The following is an 11,148-nucleotide window of genomic DNA, read 5'->3' as shown; positions in this document are numbered from 1 at the left end:
TACTGTCCATTAATTTCCAGAATATGATTTCACTGACTAAACTCTCAAGATGGCAGCTACCTCCTCCCTCACCACTCTATTCAGAGCATCCCATCCAATATCATACAGCTGGTTCCAGACAGAAGAACATTGTTGTTAAGTCAATGATAACATGGATTAATACATTAGGTCTCTCTATAAGAAAATACAACTGTAGCCAAAACCGGTTTGGCTCAGTGGATAGAGCGTCGGCCTGCGGACTGAAAGGTCCCGGTTTCGATTCCGGTCAAGGGCATGTACCTTGGTTGCAGGCACATCCCCAATAGGGGGTGTGCAAGAGGCAGCTGATCGATGAATCTCTCTCATTGATGTTTTTCTCTATCCCTCTCTCTTCCTTTCTGTAAAAAAAATCAATAAAATAAATAAATAAGAAAATACAACTATATAAAAGGGAAAAAAAGTTAATATAAATGAGCTGAATTCCTCTACATTTATTCCCTTCTTATTTTCCAATTCTTAGCAGCTGAATTCCTAATCATAGTAAGAATTTTTAATGATGATTGTGATTTGCTTAAAAATAATTCAGCACAGTTTCTGCATTTAGCCAGGAATGCCCTGCCAGGGACAGTTAGATATTACTTTGTCAGAGAGGACAGGCTCCCCTCCAGAGGCAGTGATTGCAAACACATTAGCTCTCTTTGTCTTTGATCAGATCCAGGTGTTTTGCTAATCATCATATTTCATGTCAGAAATGGCTTCTCATTGATTAAATTAGTGGCTAGCTATTAATTAGCATGGCACCTGTTAGAAATGGATGGTAATTACAGAAGCAAAAAGCTTTCAACTTCCATGAATTGGCTCAACTAGTATAAATACACTTCCCATTCATGAATAAACAGGACATAAACATCCAAAACAAATTTGTAGTGTCTACCTTTAGGAATGGTGCCAAGGACTTGGTCTTTAGCTATTCTGTATCCTGCCATGGGTTTAGAAAGATGCGAGTTGCCTAATGCTGTCCATAAGAGTAACTGAGTCTATTTCTGGGATGTTGTCCAGTGTTGAGTCAATATTTCTTGTTTGTTTGTTTGTTTGTTTGTTTGTTTGTTTTAGAGGGGGGTGGGACTCCTAAAATGACAGATAGCTAGGACTTCATCAAGCTTACAGAATAAGCTACATGAACCATTGTTACCTCTTTGATAATAAATGTTCCTATTATGACAGCTTGTTCTGAGACTTGATTGCATAATAACCTGGTTACAACGTGTAAGGGAAGAAGCTAACCTTTATTCATAGAAAATATTTTGGTTTTTTTAAAGCCAGCAAAGAAAGCCCTAAAAATTGTTACATGTTCCAATTTATTGTACTTAGGGTCATCCTCAACCGAATGGTATCGCCATTTTTTTAAATATATATTTTATTGATTTTACACAGAGAGGAATTGAGAGGAATAGAGAGTTAGAAACGTCGATGAGAGAGAAACATCGACCAGCTGCCTCTTGCACACCCCCCACTGGGGATGTGCCACAACCAAGGTACGTGCCCTTGACGGGAATCGAACTCAGGACCTTTCAGTCCACAGGCTGACTCTCTATCCACTGAGCCAAACCAGTTTTGGCAGTATCGCCATTTTTAATTCTCCACATTAGTAGATCCTATCTACTAGAAAGATCTTTAAATTTACATTCACTAAATAACTTTTGTAACTGCTAATCACCAACTTCATCTCAAAACTTGAGCCTCCATGAAAGAAAAAGAAAGTAAATCAGCAAGTTATTCCAGATAATAGCATCGTTTTAGATTATGAGGTTATATACATTTTCATTTTTATTATATAAACCAAATTTGTTTACTGAAAGATTATTTTACATGCAAGAAGCTATTGATTTAGGGTTTTTAATAAATGTTATTCTAATAACTCAATGAGGCTTGTAAATAATAATTAAACATAAAAAATTAGAAAGCTGTAGTAATGTTAAGAAGTAGCAATCTCCAATACAACACGTTTAAAAAACAGAGACAGAAGTGAAACTTTATGCCTGTTGATCAATAACTTCCCATTCCTCCCTCTCTGCAGTCACTGGTAACCACGTTTCAGTCTTTGATCTTATGAATTCGACTATTTTTGATGCAGAACCTCATGTAAGTGGAATCATGCAGTACCTGTCTTTCTGTGTCTGGCTTATTTCTCTTAGCTCCTATAGTTAACAATAACATAAACTTAAAATCTGTTAAGAGGATGTTTAGAAAGGAAGAGACAAAAACGATTTCACTTAAAACTCACTGTATTAGACCAAGGTTCAACCTAAAAAGCTACTGTCTGAATAAGTTAATGTTTCTCAAAAAAACCTATGCATCCATTGTGTCACAGGCATGGTGTTACACACAGGGGACACTGTAATGTAAAACATTTGGTCTTGCCCTTAAAGAATTCCTATCCAACCCAGCTGTCATGGCTCAGTGGTTGAGCTTTGACCTATGAACCAAGAGGTCACGGTTCGGTTCCGGTCAGGGCACATGATGGGGTGAGCCATGCAGGAGGCAGTCCATCAATGATTCTCTCTCATCATTGATGTCTCTCTCTCTCTCTCTCTCTCTCTGTCTCTCTCTGTCTCTCTCTCTCTGTCTCTCTCTCTCTCTCTCTCCCCATCCCTCTTTCCCTCTCTCTCTCTCCTTCTCCCTTTCTCTCTGAAATCAATAAAAGTAAATATTTTTAAAAAGAATTCTTATCCAGCCACACAGTAATAATTAACTATTAATCATTATATAATATGATCAAAGCTATATTGGAGACAGTACTATTTAGAACAAGGGTTTTGGTATTTACTAACTGGGAAGTTTCGAGAAAAGCATTTAACTTCCCTGTGATTCAGTTTCTATATTTGTAAAAATGAGATAATGTCTGTTTCACAGAGTCCTTGGCCTTCAGAATCAAAATCAACTTTCCAGCCCTGGTGGTTGCTCAATGGTTAGAGCCTAGACCCTCAGACAAAAGTGTCAAGGGTTTGATTCCTGGTCAGTGCACATGCCTGGGTTGTGGGCTCGATCCCCAGTAGGGGGCGTGCAGGAGACAGCTGATCAATGATTCATTCCCATCATTGACATTTCTCTCTCTCTCTCTCTCTCTCTCTCTCCCTCTCCCTTCCTCTTTGAAAACAATAAAAATATTTTTTAAAAAAGAAAATGCTTACCTGAATGTACTTTATAACAATCTCTTAAGCTCTGGATTGAGCAATTGTCCTCAATTCCTCCATAAAGCACACTGACTGATGCTTTCCACACTGAGTGCTCATGGCTACAAAGCTACTCTCCACTGCACCCTTGAATGTCCAGACCCCATCAGTTCAGTTATTTGCTTATCAAAGAGTCTCTTATGCTTTATCCCCTCACATTTTTAGTGCCATTGTGTGCTGATAAAATAAGTGGAAGAAACACTTGCAAAAATGGGAAAAACCATATTCTAGAATTTCTTTTTACATAAAGTGCTTCATAAGTGTCTTTGAGTTTCCACCTAATTAATAAAAGAACTTCTAAAACTAGAACGTGTAGATGATGCATATGATTGTGGAACTTTGATTTGCAAAATAAAACTCAAATGCAATTACATTAATTCTAAGATAAAATGAATTGTAAAGTAAAATATATGGATATTTACATTAAATGAGTATTTTAAAGTATGCATACATACGTGAACATACACATTTAGTTATTGTTGCTATTTCCTATATATTGAGCTTTTTTATTATTATTATTATTAACCGACTGGTCACCCATTTCTAGCTACTTCAGAGAAAAGTGGTTCTAGTGGAAGCATAATAATGTCAACAAAATACAAAATATTTTTTTTTAAATCAATGGTGGATATGAGCATATGCAAGCTGGTTTTGTACAGGTTGAAAGTTAGGGAATTGTTACTCTTAAAGAACCTAATGAATGTAAGCAGGGTATTTGTATTATTAATATTTACTTTAAAAAACTCAACTATCAATTAGATGGCCAGGATATTAATTGAATGTATAAACAAGAAAAAAGGCTAACCTGTTTGGCTCAGTGGATAGAGCATCAGCCTGCAGACTGAAAGGTCCCAGGTTTGATTCCGGTCAAGGGCATGTACCTTGATTGCTCGCACATCTCCAGTAGGAGATGTGCAGGAGGCAGCTGATCGATGTTTCTCTCTCATTGATGTTTCTAACTCTCCCTCTCCCTTCCTCTCTGTAAAAAAATCAATAAAATATATTTTTAAAAGAGAAAAGGCTTTCTTCACTAAGAAATAATTTATTAAGATTATTTTTATAAAATTCTAGGATTACTTATGTTTGTTAGTTCTAGACAGAGTTCTTTTATAAATAAATGTAATTTAGATAATTTCTTCCTGTAGCATTTTGTAAGGTTGTGTTTTGTTTTATCTATATCTCTTTTATTCAAGTAAAAAAAAAAAATTTTAAATATATTTTATTGATTTTTTACAGAGAGGAAGAGAGAGAGATAGAGAGCTAGAAACGTCGATGAGAGAGAAACATCGACCAGCTGCCTCTTGCACACCCCCTACCGGGGATATGTCCGCAACCAAGGTACATGCCCTTGACCGGAATCGAACCCAGGACCCTTTAGTCCGCAGACTGACGCTCTACCACTGAGCCAAACCGGTTTCTGCTCAAGTAAAAATTTTTTTTTGAAGATAGCGAAAAAGCCACAGCATTTTTGTGCTCATCACATTATGAAATGTGTGAAAAAACTTGTAGTAGTTACTTCAATTGCTGAATCAGTGAGTTGATTCTGACATTTCATAGCTTGATTTCAAAGCCATCTTTAGTGATTAGGTCCAAATATGTGATCAGTACCTTTTTCTAGGAACAGTGAAAATCTGAAAATTACTGCTTTCCAGCTACTAAAATAAAGTGACTCTTTTGAGCTTTATTTCCAGACTACTTGAAAAATATAATGATGTTATTTATATTTAAACCTGGAGGAGACATAAGTCTCATAGAATGTGGGCAACTTCTTTGAATAATACATGGTTACTTTATTTCATAGACTTAATGTGTCAATGAATTGAACTCATTCTGTACAAATGTTACCTAGGATTTTTCCCCCCATATTTTTCTTCAAATGTTAAGGAATACAATTTAGAGTGCACATTTCCTAGCAGATGCTGCATAAATCCTTATTCATAAATATTTAGATCTTGATTTGATGAGAAAAAATATAAGATTACAGTATATGTCACAGTCTTTCCACCTAAGTGTATAACTATATTCTTGAATTATTCCTATTGCAGACATAATGTCTTTACAAGTATTTTATTACATCAATGCATTTCCCTGAGGAAGAGTGTTTATAAATATATGAGTCAAGGTGATGCATTTTGCTGGTATTAATATTTTCTTGTCTTCTTCCTGGTTTTGCTTTCATGACTTACAAAATATTTTACAACAAAATGAGCCAACAGGAATCGCCATATTAAAGTAGGCAAAGGGTTCAGTTATTCTGGCAACTGTTATAGGAATGTGTTTTTGTTGTTCTTAAAACTAGATAAATCCATACTTGCAAGAAATTATTACTCTAAATGATTAGACTGTCTCCCAAATAATCTTAGTTTATCTGCTTCAAATTCTTCAGATCATGGCCACCTAGTAAAATTTCACACCCCAAATTAAACATATAATTTAATGTCAGCTTAATGGTGTGTCTGTTTTTCTGACATTAGAAATATATATTAAATCACTTTTACTGTTATCACTTCAGAGTAAATTTGATCCATTTCGATGAATAAAACAATCTAAAGTACTAAAAAAAAATAGCAAGCAATTTAAAAATCTTTGGTCCTTATGGCTTCTTTTAGCCTTTACATTGGATGAGATGTTTGCCCTTGATTTTGTTTCTTTTACTCAGGGTTTCAATGGTTCCACTTTTTAAAATCACTTTGCTCTGAAATAATATTAGTTGCCAGATCCTCATCATTCTATATAACTATACATTCTAACCTCATCCTTCTGATGCCTGACTGAATGGTGGGATAATGGAATGCTCTCACGTTGTTGGAACTGACAAAATGGCATAGCAACTAATTGGTGAATTCCAGGAGCTGATGCTGTTTCTCTTTTTGATTATTCTGCACATGACTGAACACATCTAAGCAAGTTTCTTTGCATTGAAACATCAGTTTCTATAGGTCCATGAGAGCAAGAACTTCATCTGTTTTATTCACAAATGAACACCCAGAACTCAGTGCCTAGAATATAGAAAGGCACTCCATGTATACAATTGAAGGACTGAATGAAAAAACTTGTAGTAGTTACTTCCAATTGCTGAATCAGTGAGTTGCTTCTGACATTTCATAGTTGGATTTCAAAGCCATCTTTAAAGTGTTCATATGTCTTAATGATTAGACTCAAGGGATTCAGAGCTAGAGCAAGCTAGGTGATCACATCTGAGTTACTTAGCATCCCTGAGTCTATTTTTCTCATATTCAAAGGAAAATAATAATAGTTATAAAGATTAAATGGCATAATATATAGTTAATGATTATGTCTGTCACAATCACTTAATATATAGTTACAGTATTCTTATTATGGCAGGGATTTTCCCCCCCATAAAAGTAAATGTTTTTTAGTGTTTAAAATAGCATTTGCACAGAAGCAACTGTATTAACTATCCAGAATGACGCTCTAAGTGTGGAGGAGTGGGGGGGGGAGAGAAGGGGACTGGGGGTTACCTGAGGACAGCAGGGAGGGAGGGCTGGCCCCTACAGCAGCTGAACATCAAATGGGCCCCAGTCCACTCCTCATGCCACTGAGATGTGCCCCTCCCATCTCCCCCTCACCACCCCTCCCCTCACTTTAAGATATGCTCTGTGTCCCCGCATTCACTCTGAGACTCGACAGTGGGGGGACATGCAAGCTTTGCTCCAGCTGGTGTGAGGCTGACCTGATCGCCACCTCCCACAGGACACAGACCAATAAATAAATAAATAAATAAATAAATAAATAAATAAATAAATAAATAGATTATACCCCGACCTGGGGCAGCCAAAGAGGTCTGGGGGCTCCCTACCATCCCCGACATGCCCTCCTCTGCCCCTGAGCCTGAGCAAGATGGGTAGGGCCTGCATACTGGGTGACCAGTAGGGACCAGGTCCAGTAACCACCTCTGGGCTTGGCCTGGGGACCTGTATGCAGTGCTGTGGGCAACGGGGGAAGAGGGGTGTCTGCTCTGCCCCCTGGTCCACAAGGACACAGCTGTTCTGACCAGGGACAGGCTGATAAGGGGACCTGGGCCGCCCGCCCTCCAGCCCTCCTGTCTAGAGCAGACCCCACAGCAAGGCCCCTGGTGCATGTGGAAAGCTAGCCTGACCCCTGATGGCCATGGCTAAGGAGAGGCCACACAAGCTCCAGATGCAGCGCCTCCTGGGGGGGAGGGGGAGCAGCAGGACCCCATGCTCCCACTGCAAAGTCACCTGGAGGAAGGCATCCTGTCCTCGACAGGAATTTAATTTGCTTGGAAATGCACTCTCAGTGTTAGGACAGGATATCTTATAGGAACTTCATTGAACTGTTAAAAATATTAGAAATTAAAGAGCAAATCATTTGATAAGATAGATTATGAAGAGCTCAGAAATGGGAGGGGAAAAAATAGAAGCTAGTCGCCATTTTTAGTTTTTACAAAGTATCTAATACTGTTATGTCAAAAGTAGCTTCTTGGAACACCATACTTGTAGGATTTCTGAAAGTAAAATAATGATCTGATATGAAAATGTCTACTTTTAATCCTAATCTTCACCTATTTAATCAAGAAAATACTTATGGTGATTCTATACATACCAATGAGGAAGATAAGCAGGCAATTATCATAAACAGAAAACAAGTAACTTGACTTATTTTGTCTTAAAATAGCACAATGGATGATGTGTTAAATGTTAGCATCAGAAAGGTTTGAATTATTGAGTGCTGTCCACTGGAGCTTTCTGTGATGATGCAAACGACCCATATCTGAGCTGTCCAAAACAGTACCTGTGAGCCACATGAGGCTACTGAGCACTGGAAATGTGGCCAGTGCTAATTATAAACTGACTTTTAAATTTTATTTCATTTTAATTACGGTAAATGTAAACAGCCATATATAGGCTCTGGATACCATATTGGACAGCGGAGATCCAAATAATATGCCAGGATATTCACTTTTTCAGCAAAAGTATAAACATAGGATCATGTTTTGTCAATTATAGAGTTTTCATACCCAGAAGACGGTAAACCTAAAATAAAATATATTATGCATGTTGTTGCTATAGAGTCCAATTTGTTTGCATTCATTAGGCCCTTTTGTTTCATTTAAGTAGAGTTGTTAATTGAGCAAATGAATATGCACTGGGTCAAAATTGTATAGAACTGTGGTATTAGGTTTCATTTCTCTGAAGATAAAAATAGTGAGAAAAGTCTTATTCTGACCAGAGGATATTTTTTTTTTTTCCAAAGGCAAAACACTTCTTCCTTAATTTTCCTCTCTCTCTCTCTTCACCTTCATTATTAACCCCCAACCTGTTCTAAGGAAATAGATTATTTTACTTCCATACAGAATTGCAAAGTAAATTTACAATATAGATATTCATTTATTTTTTTTGTAAATGCCACCGTGTTTAAATTTATCACTGTGTTGTTTTTATTATTTAATCTGGGAAAGGTAAAGACACACACCCATACATGGAGTGCACAATCACTATTTTCATGTTCTGTATCCTTATTTTCACTTTAAGGTTTTATCTCCCGTAGCATAAAATTATCTTTTTAAGAGAGTATTTTAAAAACTTTATTGAATCCTAGAATATTACTTAAACTCTTATGTGAATGCATGAGTCCTGAATATGTTCCTGATTCTTTTACTTCAGTCTTAACGCATTCCTGCAGTTCTTGGACAGGGATAACAAATGGAGTTCAAACTATTTCCGGGCTAATCAAAGCAGTTGACAATGGCCACTCTGAGTGCTAAATTGATCCTCAAATTGCAACTTCATTCTCAGGGTTTCATGGAGACCACATGCCATGAGCAGACTGTTTTTCTCAAGGAAAGTGGCTCTCAACTCCTGGTTGCAAATTAGAATCATATGGGAAACGTTTGACAAATGTCATTGCTCAGACTCTACTCCAAACCAATCTATTCAGGTTCTCTGAGGTGGGGCCCAGGCATCTATGTGTTAAACTTTCCCAAATGATGTTAATGTGCAACTGTGTTTGAGAACCTTGGTTCCAATATGAGCTAATATACTAATCCATCTGCCACTCAGTAAATCTTATTTCCATTCTATCTTCAAGTCAGATATGTATGAAATATTAAAGTAGCTCTAATAGAACCATTTTGATTTGCAAGTTCCGACCAATTCCAGCTTATATAAATCTTACTTAGGATCATTATTATGCCACTTGATCGTGCTTTGTCTACCTTTTTCTAACTGTATATCATTGATGGTCTTAAAATAAAGGTGGGCATGAAGATTGAGGGTGTGCAAAAAGATACAGTAACTGACTTGAATAGCAGAGATTCATAACATCAGCACTGTATCCAATGAGTTGAGAGAATGTGAAAAATATAAGATAACTATAGTCATTGTGCAATTCTAAATTCCTCTTTTAGAAAAGTTTATCAGTGATCTAAACTTCCTAATCAATTAATGCAATTCCAAATAGGATGCCACAGATAATTTTAAAAAGTATGCCTGGTTAACTGGGAAATATTACAATTTGTTTTAGAAATCAGTTCTCTAAATTATGTCTTCATCAATATATTATCTGAGATTAGATTACTCTCTTTTCCCTGCCTCATTCACAGAAGGATCATTATTCTGAATGTAGTGTTTATAATAATGTTTTGTTTTTTTCTTAGTAGAGACTGGATGCATGAAATTTGTGCACTGGTAGGGTCCTTAGGCCTGGATGGTGATCAGGGTTGATAGGGGCCTTCTTTCCCCTCACTGCTGACTGCTGGCTGGGGCCTTCCTTCATTCGGTGCCAACCCCTGATGGTCAGCACACATCATAGCGAATGGTCAAACTCCAGTTGGTCGAACTCCTGAGGGGACAATTTGCATATTAGCCTTTTATTATACAGGATTCCCATAGTTATATATTCTTAAACAACATAGAATATTATTGTGTATATTTTTATGTTGTGATTCCCAAATTTGAGTAATTTCAGTTCTATTGTATCACTTGATTCCTAGCTTCCACTTCATCTTTGAATGGCTCCTGGGAATTTCCCTTGGCTTCCTGAGAACTCAGCTATGTAATTAAATGCCTGTTGGTCAAATTTATCCAGCATAACTATTTGATTTGTAACAGGCAGTTTTTCAGTGGAGTTAACCTGCCTTATCACTGAAAACAGATGTGTTCTATATTACTAAAAGTCTTGATGATGAAGCTCCTGGTAATGAAGTGTATCATCCACCTCTTTCTACATGTACTCATTCACTTGGCAAGTATTAATTAAATATCACCGCTGTGTCTTTCACTCTTCTGTACCATGGGGATAAAGTGGTCATCAAAACTGTTGCTAATGCCAAGGAGCTTACATTCTAGAGGAAGAAACAAACACAAAATTAAGTGTGTGTTTTATAAATATGTGTTATACACACATATACACAAGAGCATTTCATATTCTCAAATTGATCTCAGAGAAAATCAGTCTTAGGTGAGCATTTGATGGGTGATATTTTATTTTATTTTATTTTTTAAATATATTTTTATTGATTTCAGAGAGAAAAATAGAGGGAGAAAATGATAGAAACATTAATAATGAGAGAGAATCATGAATTCTGGTCCCACAGTGGCATGTGGGAGCCCACAACCCAGGCATGTGCCCTGACCAGGAATTGAACTGTGACTTCCTGCTTCATAAGTAGATACTCAACCAGTGAGCCACAGGGCAGGGCAATGGCTGATATTTTAGATACAATGACCAGTGAAGGCTTCTCAGAGAATACATTGATCAGGTAGAAAAGTAGTAAAAGAGTTAAGCAGATGGACAGATGTTGTATGAGAGCTCTGGGCAGAGACGTTAAGTGCCAAAACCTAAGAATGGGGTATGCAATGATTTTATGGAGTTAAAGAAAAACTCAGAATATAATCCTTTTAGAGAAAGCAGAATTTTTGGAAAACTAAGTCAATCAGTTGGTCACTGAGGA

The sequence above is a fragment of the Pipistrellus hanaki genome (assembly GCF_964339955.1).
Source record: "Pipistrellus hanaki genome assembly, chromosome: X".
NCBI classification, from domain to species: domain Eukaryota; kingdom Metazoa; phylum Chordata; class Mammalia; order Chiroptera; family Vespertilionidae; genus Pipistrellus; species Pipistrellus hanaki.
This window is presented reverse-complemented; position numbering follows the sequence as displayed.